This window comes from Rhincodon typus, chromosome 7 (assembly GCF_021869965.1).
Source record: "Rhincodon typus isolate 14 chromosome 7, sRhiTyp1.1, whole genome shotgun sequence".
Lineage (NCBI taxonomy): Eukaryota > Metazoa > Chordata > Chondrichthyes > Orectolobiformes > Rhincodontidae > Rhincodon > Rhincodon typus.
In genome coordinates this window covers 17,176,768-17,192,165 of record NC_063338.1, presented here as the reverse complement: position 1 = coordinate 17,192,165, position 15,398 = coordinate 17,176,768, and the positions used below count along the sequence as shown (strand labels likewise).

Here is a 15,398-nt window from a genome sequence, read left to right as displayed (position 1 = left end):
AATAGACAGAGAACCATAAATAGACAGAGAACCATAAATAGACAGAGAACCATAAATAGACAGAGAACCATAAATAGACAGAGAACCATAAGTAAACAAAAGACTAAAAAAAATTCAAAAAGGAGGCACATGATAAAAGGAGGCCTCGTCAGCATGGAAGTAAAATGTGGGAAATATAGAAAATGCAGTGGAAGATAGAAAAGATGATCAGAAATTGTTAGAAAATTATATGAAAACCTCTCTGAAGAAGGGTATCTAACTGTGGAAGATAATGGCATCGTAAAGATATTAAACAAAAACTTTGTTAACTGTTAAACAAATAAAACTGAAAGTGACAATGTAGATGTGGACGTGAACAATTGATAGAAGTAATTAAAACTCTGAATAGTTCAGCAACTGGATTCTGATGGTTGCATCCTTGCCATTGAAAGTACTCAGAATGCAGACAAAGGCATAGGTCACAAAAGCAAAATGCCACAGATGCTGGAAATCTGAAATACAAACATAGATGAAGAAATTCAGGTGGTCTGTCAGCATCTATGCTGACAGAATAGAGTTAATGGTTTGAGTCTGATATGTCTCTTCTTTAGAACCCAGAGTTCAGACTCAAAAGGTTAATGGTTTCTCATTTTACAGATGCTGCTGGAACTACTGAGTTTCTCCAGCACTTTTAAAAAAAAATCACAATTGTCAAAGTCTCTTTAAATACACAACCTTGTTGAAACAATTTTATTCAAAGAGAAACTGACCAGAGTAATCATAAATCAAGACAGTTAAACATCATCTGGGAGAAACTCCTAAAATTCATGAGTAAAGATAAAATTAATGAGATTTCAAAATACATGGATTAATTAAGGGAAGATGATGGCAATTTGTAAAGGGAAGTCTTGTTTGGAAACTCCAGTATACTGTGTGTAAGAAATGACTAAAAAATGTAGCGATATATCTGGATCTTCTGATTCCATTTCATTAAATGTCTCACAGGTGAAATATCAGAAAAAGTTAGGTTTAAGCATAAGAAACCTGACTTCAAAGGATGCTGATGACACAAAATGTGATTTGACCAGGAAAAGTATAAAACCATCAGGAAATCAGGCAAGTGCAGACGAATGTGGATAATTGTGAGATTACAGATTTTGGGAGGAGGAACAAGGCACCAGTATATAAACTCAATGGATAGAAATTAAAGACGGCACATTTGAAAATGGTGAAGGAACCAGTTAAATACAATGCTTTGAAGAAATATCCTTGACCCGAAAACTTAACTCGGCTTTCCGTCTTCACATATGCTGCCAGACCTGCTGAGTATTTCCAGCATTGTCTGTTTTTATCTGACATTAATAAATTTCTTGAATGAGAGAGGCAGATGTATTACATTGTAAAACATGTTGGGTTTATAACTAGGGGTGAGAGGGAATTGAAAGATCCAAAAGCTTTGCATTAACTTTTTTGAGACTGTATCTTGAAACCCATCATATTTCTCAATGTAGACATTATGATCATGCCCTTATCTTCTGAGGAAATCAGTTATATGGCTTTAAAAATTATATCACTAAGAAAACTTACCCATTTTTGTGAGTGAACACCTACAGCAAAAGTTTTGAATCACTGACTATGTTCAGAGAAAACAAACTGAAAAAATGCAAATCCTCGCAAAACATCATTCTAGCAGAAAATAAGTCAAATGAAATGGAAATGCTTTGTCATGAAAGGCACAATTCTGATGTAGGAGACTTTAAACTGAAAAAATGTAACCTTATTGTAAAAAAAAATGTAACAAAATGTTTGTTCAGCATTGTTCTGGCAGTGAAATGGTGCAACTGGGTATCCATCCCCTCGGTCCAGTGTGCTTGCAAGAAGGCTGATGAGAGAGTGCTTGCAAAACCCATTTAGCCCATGTTGTCCTTTCAGATGTTTGTAAAGTTCATGATGAGGAAATGGCAGGCCCTTTCTGTCCAGAGGATAGCCCCCAAATGTAAAACTGAGATAATGGATATGGCAATATGTCACAAGGAATGGTTACTGCGGGTCCACTCCTGAGAAGAGCAGAAGAAACTGCACATTAAGCGAGAAGATTACAAAAGTCATGAAAACATTTTTACCTTACAGTAACAATTTGTGGAAACAAATACCACAGTCACACTGGGAAGATCATATCATTTCACATTTCTGTATTTTTGATTACGGACTGAAATGGAGAAAGGACTGGCTTAACAGCCAATGATTATAAAGAGAAACAGTCATACAGCACGGATACCATTTGGTCCAACTCATCCATGCTGACCAGATATCCCACATATAGTCCCATTTGCCAGCATTTGGCCCATATCCCTCCTATACCCTCCCTATTCATATAACCATCCAGATGCCTTTTAAATGTTGTAATCGTACCCACATCCACCACTTCCTCTGGTAGATCATTCCATACAAGCGCCACCTCCTGTGAGAAAAAGTTGTCCTTCAGATCCCTTTTAAATCTTCCCCCTCTCACCTTAAACCTATGCCCTCTAGCTATGGACTCCCCCACCCTGGGGAATAGACCCTGGCTGTTAATCCTATCCATGCCCCTCACTATTTTCTAAACTTCTGCAAGGTCACCCCTCAACCTCCTACGCTCCAGGAAAAAAGCCCCAGCCTATTCAGCCTCTCCCTATAGCTCAAACCCTCCAATCCCTGCAATATCCTTGTAAATCTTTTCTGAACCCTTTCAAGTTTCACAACATCTTTCCTATAGCATGAAGGCCAGAATTGTACACAGTATACTAAACCTAGTCTTACCAATTTCCTGTACAGCTGCAACATGACCTCCCAACTCCGGTGCTCAATGCATTGACCAATAAAGGCAAGTATGCCAGAAGCCTTCTTCACTACCCTGTCTACCTGTGACTCCAATTTCAAGGAACTATGCACCTGCACCCCCAGGTTTCTTTGTTCAGCAACACTCCCCAAGGCCATCATTGAAGGATTCCAGCATTTTTTAAAAAGAAAGTTACTTGACACTCGTTTTAAGTGTTATTTACACAGCTGTTCGTTCAATGGGGAAAGCCTAGTTACAGATGAGCCAGACCCAGGACACTGTGTATGAATGAAGTTTGGCCAGCAACAAGTAACTGATTGGTCTGTGGACTAGTGACCAGTTAACAATGTCAAAAGCCTCCTGCCTGCCAACAACTAGGTGAAAGGCTCCAGGGTAGCTAAACAACTTGAATGTGAATGTTCAGGGGAGAAGCATTTAACCCTTGGAAGGGAAGGAGCTGTGTTTCTGTTGTGTAGTAAAAAGCATCAGAAGCCTGAAGATAGTCACTTTATTTCTGCTCATCAGTTGCTGTTAGCTAGGATTTTTAATTAATTAGTCAGTGACATTTAAGGTGAACCAGTTACCCTGTGCCTCCTGCAAATGAGTGAAACTACCAGGACAAGGAAGATCAAGAAATAGTTTTCTGAAGGGCAAATGGAAACCTCCATTTGTGCAAACAGTGTTCACTCTAAAACTCTGCAGCAGAAGAGCAGTTTTGAGCTTCCATGCATGCAGTTGGTGTGCTAATACATGGATTTCTGGTTTTGAAAGTTGCTACTACACACAGACTCTGGAGGTCCACGCACCGGAAGAAAATAATTTACAGTCAGTGTTGTCAGGATACCCTGCAGACAGGGACCACTGAACTTTCCCTCTACCCATTAAACCCATGTTCTTTTCTTGTGTCTATCTGCATGCACATACAGACAGGGAAGTTTAGAATGGAGTTAGAGTTTTAACTAGAATTCTATGTGATGAGCTCAATTGTTTCTCTGTCATTAGAATCTATTTAATGTGGAAGAAATAGTAATTCTTGTTAAGTAGAAAAACTTGGTCTGTGTTTTGTGTCACACTGGATCTAAAAGACAGGTAAATTCGGTAATTCTGTATGCTTTTTTAAAATCTTTACTTTTGTGAGGATTCCAGAAATAGTGGAGCTTGATTTCTACTGTGCTACCCCAGAGAGGTGCAACAACATTCTTCATTGCTAGCTGGGGATCACAGCGGAAGATGAGAATTTGTGGATAAACAACACTTGGTTGTGATAATAGAAAATAAACCCACCTAAAGTTTAAATAAAAACCGAAAGACATGCAGATGCTGTAAATCAGGAACAAAAACAAAGTTACTGGAAAAGCTCAGCAGGTCTGGTAGCATCTGTGAAGAAAAAAAAAAATCAGAGTTAACGTTTTGGGTCTGGTGACCCTTCCTCAGAACCTAAAAGTTTAATTATTTATAGAGTCAGTTGTACAGCACAGAAACAGACCCTTCGGTTCAACTCATCTATGCTAACCAGATATCCTAAAGTAATCTCGTCCCATTTGCCAGCTTTTGGCCCATGCCCCTCTTAAACCCTTCCAATTCATGTACCTATTCAGATGTCTTTTAAATGTTGTAATTGTACCAGCCTCCACCACTTCCTTTGGCAGTTCATTCCAGACACGCACCATCCTCTGCACGAAAAAGTCACCCCTTAGGTCCGTTTTAAATATTTCCCCTCGCCCCTTTAACCTATGCCCTCTAGTTTTGGGCTCCTCTACCCTGGGGAAAAGACTTTGACTATTCATCCTATCCATGCCCCTCATGATTTTATAATCCTCTGTAAGGTCACCCCTCAGCCTCCAATGCTCCAGGGAAAATAACCCCAGCTGAGTCAGCCTCTCACAGTAGCTCAAACCCTCCGACCCTGGTGACCAATAACTCAGTCAAAGTTGCCTTTCAAGTCTACTTTAATTTTTTAAAAAGCCCAAACTTCTTAAGTCTCTTAATAACCATACCTACCTATGCTAGGAGCAGAAGTAGGCCATTTGGCCCCCATACACCTGCTCTACGACTTTAAGATTATGGCTGATCTCATTGTGGCCTTAAGGCCACTTTCCTGTCTGTCCCCATTAACATCCAACTCCCTTGTTGATCAAAACTTTGTTTAATTCAGCCTTGAACATATATTTTATGATGACCCAACCTTCAGTGCTTTCTAGGGAAGAGAATTCTGAAGTTTCATGACCATGAGAGAGTAAAACATTCCCCCCCCTTAACGGTCTTAAATGGGAAACCCCTTATTTTTAAATTGTGAACCTGAGTTTTAGACTCTGTCACAAGGAAACATTCTCATAGCATCTACCCTATGAAGGCCCCTCAGAAATATGTGCCAATAAGGTCACCGCTCATTCTTTTAAATTCCAATGAGCATAGGCCCAACCTGTTCAAACCTTCCTCATTTAGACAAACCATTGTAGGCCATTTGGCCCCCATACACCTGCTCTACCACTTTAAGATTATGGCTGATCTCATTGTGGCCTTAAGGCCACTTTCCTGTCTGTCCCCATTAACATCTAGAAATCAGTCTGTCAATCCACTCCAATGCAATTATATCCTCAAGTGAGGAAACCAAAGCTGAATGCAGTACGGAGTATAATTTCACCAATGCTCTGTACAGTTGTAGCAACACTTTTGTACTTTTATATGCCATTCTCCCTTGCAATGAAGCAACATTTCAATAGCCTTTCAAATCACTTGCTGTATCTGTGTGAGTGTTTTAAGGTTAATGCACAGAAACTGTAGAAAAGTTACACCACAGAAATAAGCCATCTAAGCGCATCATGTCTGCACTGGCTGAATAAATTAGTCACCCATTCAGTCTCAATGTGCAGCATCTAGTTCATTGCTTTGAAGGTTACAGCACTTCAGGTGCAGATCCAGCTTCTCTTTAGATGAGATGAGGATTTCTACCTCAACCATTAAACTGGACAGCGAATTCTGGACATGTACTACACCCTAGGTGAAAAATCTTTCCCTCATGTCCCCTCTAATCCTTCTACCAATCACCTTAAATGTGTGCTGCCTGGGAAATTATATCCTCACTAGATGAAACAAGTATTCCCTGTCCACTCTATCCAAGCCCTTTCATTATTTTGTAAAGCACGGTTGACTCACCCCTCAACCTTCTCTGCTCTATTGCTTCTTACAACATTTAAAAAAGAAATAAATTGCACAGACCCTTACCTTGATCTGGACCTGAGCTAACAAGTCAGTACTGTTGACGAATTATTACTCATTTACACAGAGTTTTCTACATCTCTCATCGATTTTCTCAAATTTAGAGTTCTGCAGTTTGTAATTTTCAGGGACGTAAAAGGCCATAGCTAATCTTTCTCTGCTATTCAAAAAGGGCTGACACATTGACCTGTTATTTCAAAACAGAAACCTCCATGTATATGGTATGTTCATTTCTGACCTCCACGTTGTGGGGAGTGAACCCTCCTGACTGAGATTAACAGGTGTATCGGCAAAATCTCAATATAAAATAACCCAAAAACCTTCTCAGGCCAAATAGGTCAGTCTTAAATAAAAAAACAGAAAAGAACTGTGGATGCTGGAGATCAGAAACAAAAACAGAAATTGCTGGAAAAACTCAGCAGGTCTGGCAGCATCTTTGGAGAGAAATCAGAGTCAATGTTTCAGGTCCAGTGACTCTTCCTCAGAACAGGTTTTTTTAGGTCAAAGTCTTGAAGCGTGGGCATGATGGCAAAATAAACAATAATATATTGTTTCATCAATCAATGAAGAGTACCTTAAGGACTCAGAACGTCGTATAATTACAAACAGAACTAAGGTGCATGTTGAAAAAATGTTCTCGGATGCTTGAATGTGGAATTATTCCAATAAAACCTTGTTGATTAAACAGGTGTCCATAAATTCTTCTAAAAAGGGAAGTTCCTTAAAATTGAGAAATATGCAAAGGAAGCAGGCAGAGGAGTAGTTTTTTCTGTGGAACCAATCAACTAACTACTTATTGTAGTAAAACACTTTGCAGCAGCATTACAATTAAAATTTGACAATCACTTTATCAGGCAGGAGATCAGAGGGAATCAGGTTTTAAAGGAGCAACTTCAAAAAGGTCAGAGAGGCAGAGTGGTTTAGGAAGGGAATTTTTACGTGGCTGAAAGCATGGTTACCATTGTAGAACAATTAAAAACGTCCAGGGCATATAGGAGGCCAAAACTGGGAGGAGTGCAGAGACTTGAGGGCTGCACAGCTTAACTGGCAGCCAATGTAGGAATTGATCTCATCAGGTGAATGAGAGTTTGAGCACTGGTCATTATTTCTGTTGCCTGTGTTTGAACTACAAGATTTAGTGAGTTCAGCTTTAAAACTTGTCATGTGGGAGTAAGTTGCCAGGCCAGTCCAGTCCCATAACCATGGTACACTGTACTAGGTAAATTACTGTAGACAAATTAGATGCATGAGGACTGCTCCTTTGCTTGTGGTAACAGACAATAAGCCTCACAACCATATTGTAAGATTATGCCTTTTACTTGTCATTTTTCAGTATACAAAACATTAGTTTAGATTAAATGCTTTTAACATATAAAATACAAATACAAATGTGGCAGAGCAGACTCGATGGGCCAAATGGCCTGTTTCTGCTTATATGCTTTGAAGTCACTGCAATAAGACTATAAGCAGCTCATTTTTACAAAAAGTTAGATTAAGCATGCAAAACAGTTAGAAGTATGAAGTGACTCTTGGGACAGAGGGAAATAGCTAACCAAGGTTGTCTAAAACTCATTGATGGCAGTCTGTTTCAAGGAGGAGAATCAAGTAATAAGACTGGCCAGGTGTCGATTAGTTCTTTTGCCTGGAAATTATTCCTTCCCTCTACCCGAGGGGAGGAGGAGTAACTACCCTTCCTTTTCCGGCATGCAATTAGTCAAAGATTGTATGCACCAGGACGAGTGGTAAGAATTGTTCCAGCATAAAATGTTATAACCAGATTTAGTCAAATGCATATTTTCACAATACATATGTTGCAGTATGTTAATTGTGAAGATCATAATACTCTGGACAGTTCCATCAATAATACAGGAACACTGCAGATTCAAGCTTAACAAGTCTGAAAGCTCAACACTTTGAAATGTCCAATAAAGCAGTACTTCTAGCCCAAAATAATGAAAATATTTTCCTTGCGTTTTCTTTTCTTTACAAGATTTTTATTTAACTGAATGGATGGTCATAAGGGTTCTGCATCTGCCAAGTCAATGAACAGTTTATTTCAAGTTATGTGTGAATTCCCTGACAAGTTTAGCGTACAGTCGCTGAAAGTGTTCACTGACTGCTATCGGCTACTGGTCTAACTGTGCCTCAGTTTTAAAATCCCCATCCTCTTTTCCAAATCCTTCCACAGCCTCACTCCTCTCTCCCCAGCTCAAGAGCCTCCTTCAAATATTAAAACACCCCTGAATTCTGCACCCCTAAAACGTCTGCCTCACGTTCATCCAGATTTTGATTGATAATCTATTGGATGTTGTACCTTCAGTTGCCAGGCTCTCATGTTCTGGAATTCCCTCCATAAACTTCGGCAACTCCCAACTTCTCTTGGCTTCATTTAAGTTGCTGCTTAAACCCTACTGCTTTGACGAAGATTTTTGGTCATTTGTCCTGGTACAAGGGTCTGATGACAAATCTCTTTTTTTGGTAACTTTCTTGGTACATGTTATTATTTATATGTGCGATATACATGCAAGTTTTTGTTGATGAATGAATAGAAGGCTAAATGCAACTTAACTGACAAAACAAAAATTAACCTTTGTTTAGATTGACTTTTTGTTCTAAACAGAAGCAGCTGACCAGAGTTTTTAAGGGGGAGCAGGAGGAGGGGAAAGAAGTTAGGGTACAAGTGTAAGTACAAATCTTTAAACAGGCAATGAGGGGAGCAAACAGCAATGACTAGCGACAGATTTCCCAAGATCAGGGAGTATTTCTACAGAACTGACACACTGAAGGAACAAGAGACACAGATGGGTGGGCTTGTAGCTGCAGGCAGTTCCCTAACTATGGCTGTATAAAGGAAAAGAAGGAAATGAGAAACTGAACTTGAAATCCTGCACAGCCTCTTAAGAGTTATGAAATACTGCAGGTACCAGAATTTAACCCTGAAATGTGAGAGGTAACATACTCTGGAAGAAGTAAAAAGGCAAACGAGTATAGTAAGACACTAGGAAGCTCAAAGGAGCAGAGGAATCTTAGCATGCTTGTCTTTATCAGTTGTGATAGATGGCTGGTTAGCTCAGATGGTTAGACCATGGTGCTATTAACACCAAGGTATTCGGTTCATTCCCCATATTGACCAATGTTGCTAGCTTCTTCCTGAAACTTATGCTGCAGTAGAAAACCCATTTGCTCCAGGAGGTGTGTAATAACTATAAAAACAGGTTAATTAGAAAACATCTGTAACAGCAGGGAGGTCAGGTTGGACCTGTACAGGACTTTGGTTAGGCTACAGCTAGAGTATTTTGTGCAGTTCTGATTGCTGCATTATAGGAAGGATGTGGTTACACTGGAGGGGGTGCAGAGGAAATTCACCAGGATGTTGTCTAGGATGGAGAAGTTCAGCTATGGAGTGAGGCTGAGTAAGCTCAAGTTGTTTTCTTACAGCAGGGAAGCCTGATAGGGGGCCTGAAAGAGGTGAAGATTAAGGCGGGCATGCACAGGGTGGACAAAAAGCAGCTGTTTCACCTAGTTGAAGGATCAATAACAAGAAGTGGACATCATTTTAAGATGAAAGGCAGGAGATTTAAGAAGGGATTTGAGGAAAGCCTTTTTCACCCAGAGGGTGTTGGGAATCTTTAATTCACTGCCTATGAAGGTGCTTGAGGTGGGAAACCTCACAATCTTTAAAACGTACCTGGATGAGCACTTGAAACGTCATAACATTTAAGACGATGGCAAAGTAGGACAAGTTTAGGTTTAAAGGAATTTTTGTTGGTGCAGATTTGATGGGCTGAAGGGCATCCTCTATACTGTATAACTGTACGATTTTGAGGTGCTGGAAACCTTAAGTACAAATAAAAGGGAGAATGCTATAAACACTCAGCAAGTCAGGGAACATAGGATACATTGAGGTCCATTGGAATTCTGTCAGAAGTCCAGTCATCAATAGAAAGTTTAGCCTTATATTTATTTCTTCCTTCATCCACCTATAGATCCAGTCCAAGACAGTATGGTGGGGGTTAAGCCCAGGTGGGGAAGGAACCTGCTTCATTTTAACTGTCCACCTACACAGCTTCATCACACCTCCTGAACATCACACCCGACCTATTAATGTGAAATGCTCACAGGGCAGATAGATTTCAGCTAGACAGTGGCACTTCTACAGTTACAATTACTTGTTGCAGCAATATTGTTACTCATTGGATCTTACCAGCTGAGGCTAACAGGGAAATGGTTCATGCTGACTCCTCAGGTCTGGTGTTTGGGTTAAATTAGAGTATACAATTGGGTGCAGAGCAAGAAAGGGAAACAGATATTGAAATATTTCTCTCGGATCTGACTAAAGGAAAACGGACAGGTATTTTCCAATAACATCATACACTGCCTTGGAATTTTACAACCCGCCTCACCGAATGCAATTCATCTGGTTTAAAGAACTACCTGTCTTCATGCACAGCATAAAGGCAGTATGGAGGAAAACATTGCCATCTAATGTGAAATGAGCTGTGCCTCACCGAGAAAAAAAATTGAAGCCGGCAGTGTAAATAGGATAAAGAGAGAATTGAATTCATTTTTCAAGTGATAGTTGATTGGTTGAGATTTGGGCTATTCCATTTAAAACAGTCAAAACTGTCTCACCAGGGCTCTTCCCAGTTTCTAAAAATCCATTTGTTTCTGTTGCTCAACATAAAAAAAAAGCTTAATTTAAAAAAATTTGTTTGGAATCAAACTCGCTTTCCCCAATTGGAAGATTGCCGTCAGCATTTCTTCAATGTTTGACAGCTTCTTAACACTCGGCAATCTACCTAGTGTGTAAGCAAACAAAAGCCACTGCCACTGAACATAAAATGGAGAACTGAAGAGTAGCCTGGGTCCTGATTCTGTTCAGTCACTGCAGCGCTCCCAAGACCAAGTTAATCTGTGTGCTGGAGCTATTCCCCAGATACTTTGATTTGATCTGATCTGAACTATTATTTCGCTGTACCTCAGTACACATGACAGTGTTGTCTTACGTGCTTTACTGGCAGATCGTACTATACTAGTGTATCAGGGTGACAGAACAGAGTGCGAGATACAATGTTACATTTACTGCACATTAGCTCAGGCTAGCAGGTATGTGGATGCTACGTAATTCTGACAGTGGTGTTAGTTGTAGATGGATAGAATCTGGTTGACAAGATCAATTTTTCTACTTTTTTTAAGATTCTGGCCCAATCCCTTTACATCCTTCAACTCAATCTCATTCTGTGACTGATAACATTCCCCAACAGAATACAGTTTGCTGACTGGCTCCAGATCTTGGTTGGCAACCCTAGGAGATTCAGGCTGCTGTTCTCCACATGTTTGTGCTGCAGTGTGAAATCCCAGAGCATCTCTATAGCCTTTCTGGCTTCAGTTGGAGAAACACATGGGTGAATAGTTGCATATTCATCAGGCTGTTTGGGGTCATCAGCCTTCTTGATTGAAGAATATACTGCATTGATGAGTGCCTCATCTGTCAGTTCCACTGAGCAGCATATGTTGTCATCTACCTCAGCGTACGTTTCATGGTCGTCCCTGCTGCAATTTCCCTGCTGATCTCCCTTGGGTGAGTAGAAACAGCCTCATCATCAGGTTGATTGGCCTCCCAATCGGTGCAAGAGTTGACAACTGTGGCCTTTGTCACCATCTTTCACGCCTTCATAGGACATAGAACATTACATCGCAGTACAGGGCCTTCGGCCCTCGATGTTGCGCCGACCTGTGAAACCAATCTGAAGCCCATCTAACCTAAACTATTCCATTATCATCCATATGTTTATCCAATGACTATTTAAATGCCCTTAAAGTTGGCGAGTCTACTACTGTTGCAGGCAGGGCATTCCACGCCCTTACTACTCTCTGAGTAAAGAACTGACCTCTGACATCTGTCCTATATCTATCACCCCTCAATTTAAAGCTATGTCCCCTCGTGCTAGCCACCACCATCCGAGGAAAAAGGCTCCCACTGTCCACCCTATCTAATCCTCTGATCATCTTGTATGTCTCTATTAAGTCACCTCTTAACCTTTTTCTCTCTAACGAAAACAGCCTCAAGTCCCTCACCCTTTCCTCATAAGACCTTTCCTCCATACCAGGCAACATCATGGTAAATCTCCTCTGCACCCTTTCCAATGCTTCCACATCCTTCCTATAATGCAGTGACCAGAACTGTACGCAATACTCCAAGTGCGGCCGCACCAGAGTTTCGTACAGCTGCAACATGACCTCATGGCTCCGAAACTCAATCCCTCTACGAATAAAACCTAACACACCGTACGCCTTCTCAACAGCCCTATCAACCTGGGTGGCACATGGACACCGAGATCTCTCTGCTCATCCACACTACCAAGAATCTTACCATTAGCCCAGTACTCTGTATTCCTGTTACTCCTTCCAAAGTGAATCACCTCACACTTTTCCGCATTAAACTCCATTTGCCACCTCTCAGCCCAGCTCTGCCGCTTATCTATGTCCCTCTGTAACCTGCAACATCCTTCCGCACTATCCACAACTCCACCGACTTTGGTGTCATCCGCAAATTTACTAACCCATCCTTCTATGCCCTCATCCAGGTCATTTATAAAAATGACAAATAGCAGTGGCCCCAAAACAGATCCTTGAGGTACACCACTAGTAACTGAACTCCAGGATGAACATTTCCCATCAACCACCACCCTCTGTCTTCTTACAGCTAGCCAATTTCTGATCCAAACCGCTAAATCACCCTCAATCTCACGCCTCCGTATTTTCTGCAACAGCCTACCATGGGGAACATTATCAAACGCTTTATTGAAATCCATATACACCACATCAACCGCTTTACCCTCATCATGACTATGCCCAGAAAAACAATTCTGTTGTACTCTTCACTTCTTATCGATGGCCTTGATAATCCGAGAGACTCATTGCTATTGGCAGTGAGTTTTCAAGCTCCTAATCACGATTATCCATTGGCTGGAGCTTGGCCATGCTGTTGGAATGCAGCAACTTCAGCACGGTGAGGCCAGCACTGTCAGGACGTGCAGGCCAGGTTTCTTCATTGATACATTTTATTCACAAAATTTTCCTGATCTACATCTCAAAAATACTGAAGACATCTAGGTGGTTTTGTTAACCTCATACTACGCCACTATGGCTTCTTGGATTTTGCTATGAATAGAAGCGGCAGCTTTTGGCACCGTCTGTGTTGGTGCAGGCCTTGGCAGTGACATGCTCCTTGCTCCACTTTGCATCATCACATGTTTTCTCTTTAAACAAAGTGATCTTGCAAAAAGGGTGAAACAGTCTTGCACCATGTGCATTAAAAATGTCCCTTGAAGCAAACTTGTTCAGGCATTTGAAATATTATGAGCAGTTTTGGGCCCATACCTAAGGAAGGATGTACAGGTCTTGAAGGGGGTCCAGAGGAGGTTCACAAGAACCATCCTGGGAATTAAGAGCTTGTCATATGAGGAACAGCTGAGAACAGTGGTCTGTACTCGAAGGAGTTTAGAAGGATGGTGGGGGAAATTTCATTGAAACTTGGAGAACACTGAGAGGCCTGGATAGAGTGGATGTGGAGAAGATGATTCCATTACAAGGAGAGACAAGGACCTGAGGGCACAGCCTCAGAGTGGAGGGACAATCCTTTAGAACTGAGATGAGGAGGAATTTCCTCAGCCAGAGGGTGGTGAATCTGTGGAAGCCAAGTCATTCACTGTCTTTAAGACAGAGATAGATAGGTTCTTGGTTAGTAAGGGATTGAGGGTTATGAAAGAAGGCGGGAGAATAGGGTTGAGAAACGTATCAGTCATGATCAAATGGCAGAGCAGATTCAAGGGGCTGAATGCCCTAATGGCCGAAGAATCTGCTTCCATGCATTTGGAAATATATTGCCATTTCTTGGGATTCGCAATTGCCGGGCTAGCCAGCAATGTCCACATTCAGTGAAACATACAGCAAATTCTGACTCACTGCCATTACTAAATTTAGCATGGCCTATTCCCTGGTCAAACTTTATAAGTAAAGGCTACTGTTTGATGCTACAAGGAGGTTAAATGTGTGATACTGCGAATAATTCCATGTACAGGTGGATGAAGACACAAAGTCTAAAAGTATATTTGTTGAGGGTAGTTTGTGAAAGCAACTGATTGTTTCCATCTGTTCAAATGACGCAAGACACCAAGGATGACAGCAGCTAATTATTCTTGAACTGTAATCAGATGTTAGTAATGTAGGGAAACTCATGTGGAAATTAGTGCAAACTTCATTGTATTACCATAGGAAATCCAAGGGACAGGGAGGCTCAGCAAGTTATTTCGTGATCCAGGGTAATCCTGATCTCAGGAATTTTGAAGCTCTGTTTGATCAAACACATGCACATTGCATGGACTATTTCCATTTAATCAAATTCAGATTACTTCTTTGTACTTCTGAAGAATGCATGACAAGCCTCACTTATTGCCCTGAGCAATGGTCACACCTATGAATCCAGATGGCATAAGACAGTAGAAACTAGTCGAATCAAAATATTCCACCAGAAAAATGCAGACATGGAATTTATAGTATGTAAATATAACAAATATGTACCAGAGTATAGCAGGTTAAAGCAGATAACCAGTAAAATATATTTTGCTTCATGAAACTCCTACACATATTCAATCTCCCCAGCACTCACTTGTTCCATGGGGTCAGTCACAAATGACGCAATCTGAACATTTCCTTACAGCTTTCCTGACTAACAGTCCTTTATCTCCTTTACAACCTCATAGTTTGTTCTGTCTCCATTTCAGAAAAAAGTTTTCTCCACGTCAATTACAGTTGCACTTTCAAGCTTCCAGACATGTAGCCTTTGGCATTTATAATCATACTCTGCAGCTCTGAATGTGCTTCCCCCATCTTGATCCAGTGATGCCTTTGTCCTCCATAAAATCCAACCTCCCTCCAACTGGGGATATTTCCACCAGTATGGACCCATCTCCGTTCCGTCAAAATCAAGGGACACAGACTTGGCTGTCTCTGCAGCATAATGGTTTAGACACACATCACATAAAGCATCATCAGGTCTTTCACTATGGGGATCACCCTGGAAAGAGCAAAAAAAGCTTCTTTTCTCCACCAACCATCTCCCCTCTTGCCCTTCCCACCCTCATCTTCAATTATAAGTGTGAAGAACTTAACATCATTACCACAACGATTGAGAACTCAACAGGTACTTGTACTCCAAGCACCTTGTTTACCTAGCTGAACCTTTCAAAAGGATACACTCCCCCAGCACTAACTTGAACCTACATAATTCTCTAGTTCCTTTCTAATGCCCATTCTCCCTATGTCCTTTTTCAGTTGATCTATAAGATTCATTTCCCACTCCTTGACTCCATTCCTACTA

The 15,398-nt window shown here is 40.9% G+C and overlaps 1 non-coding gene across 1 annotated transcript in view; it reads right to left on the bottom strand.

Annotated features, from left to right (window-relative positions):
- The window catches only part of LOC109911060, a 61,020-nt gene that overhangs the window by 930 nt on the left and 44,692 nt on the right, over window positions 1-15,398 (bottom strand). The window lies entirely within an intron of this gene.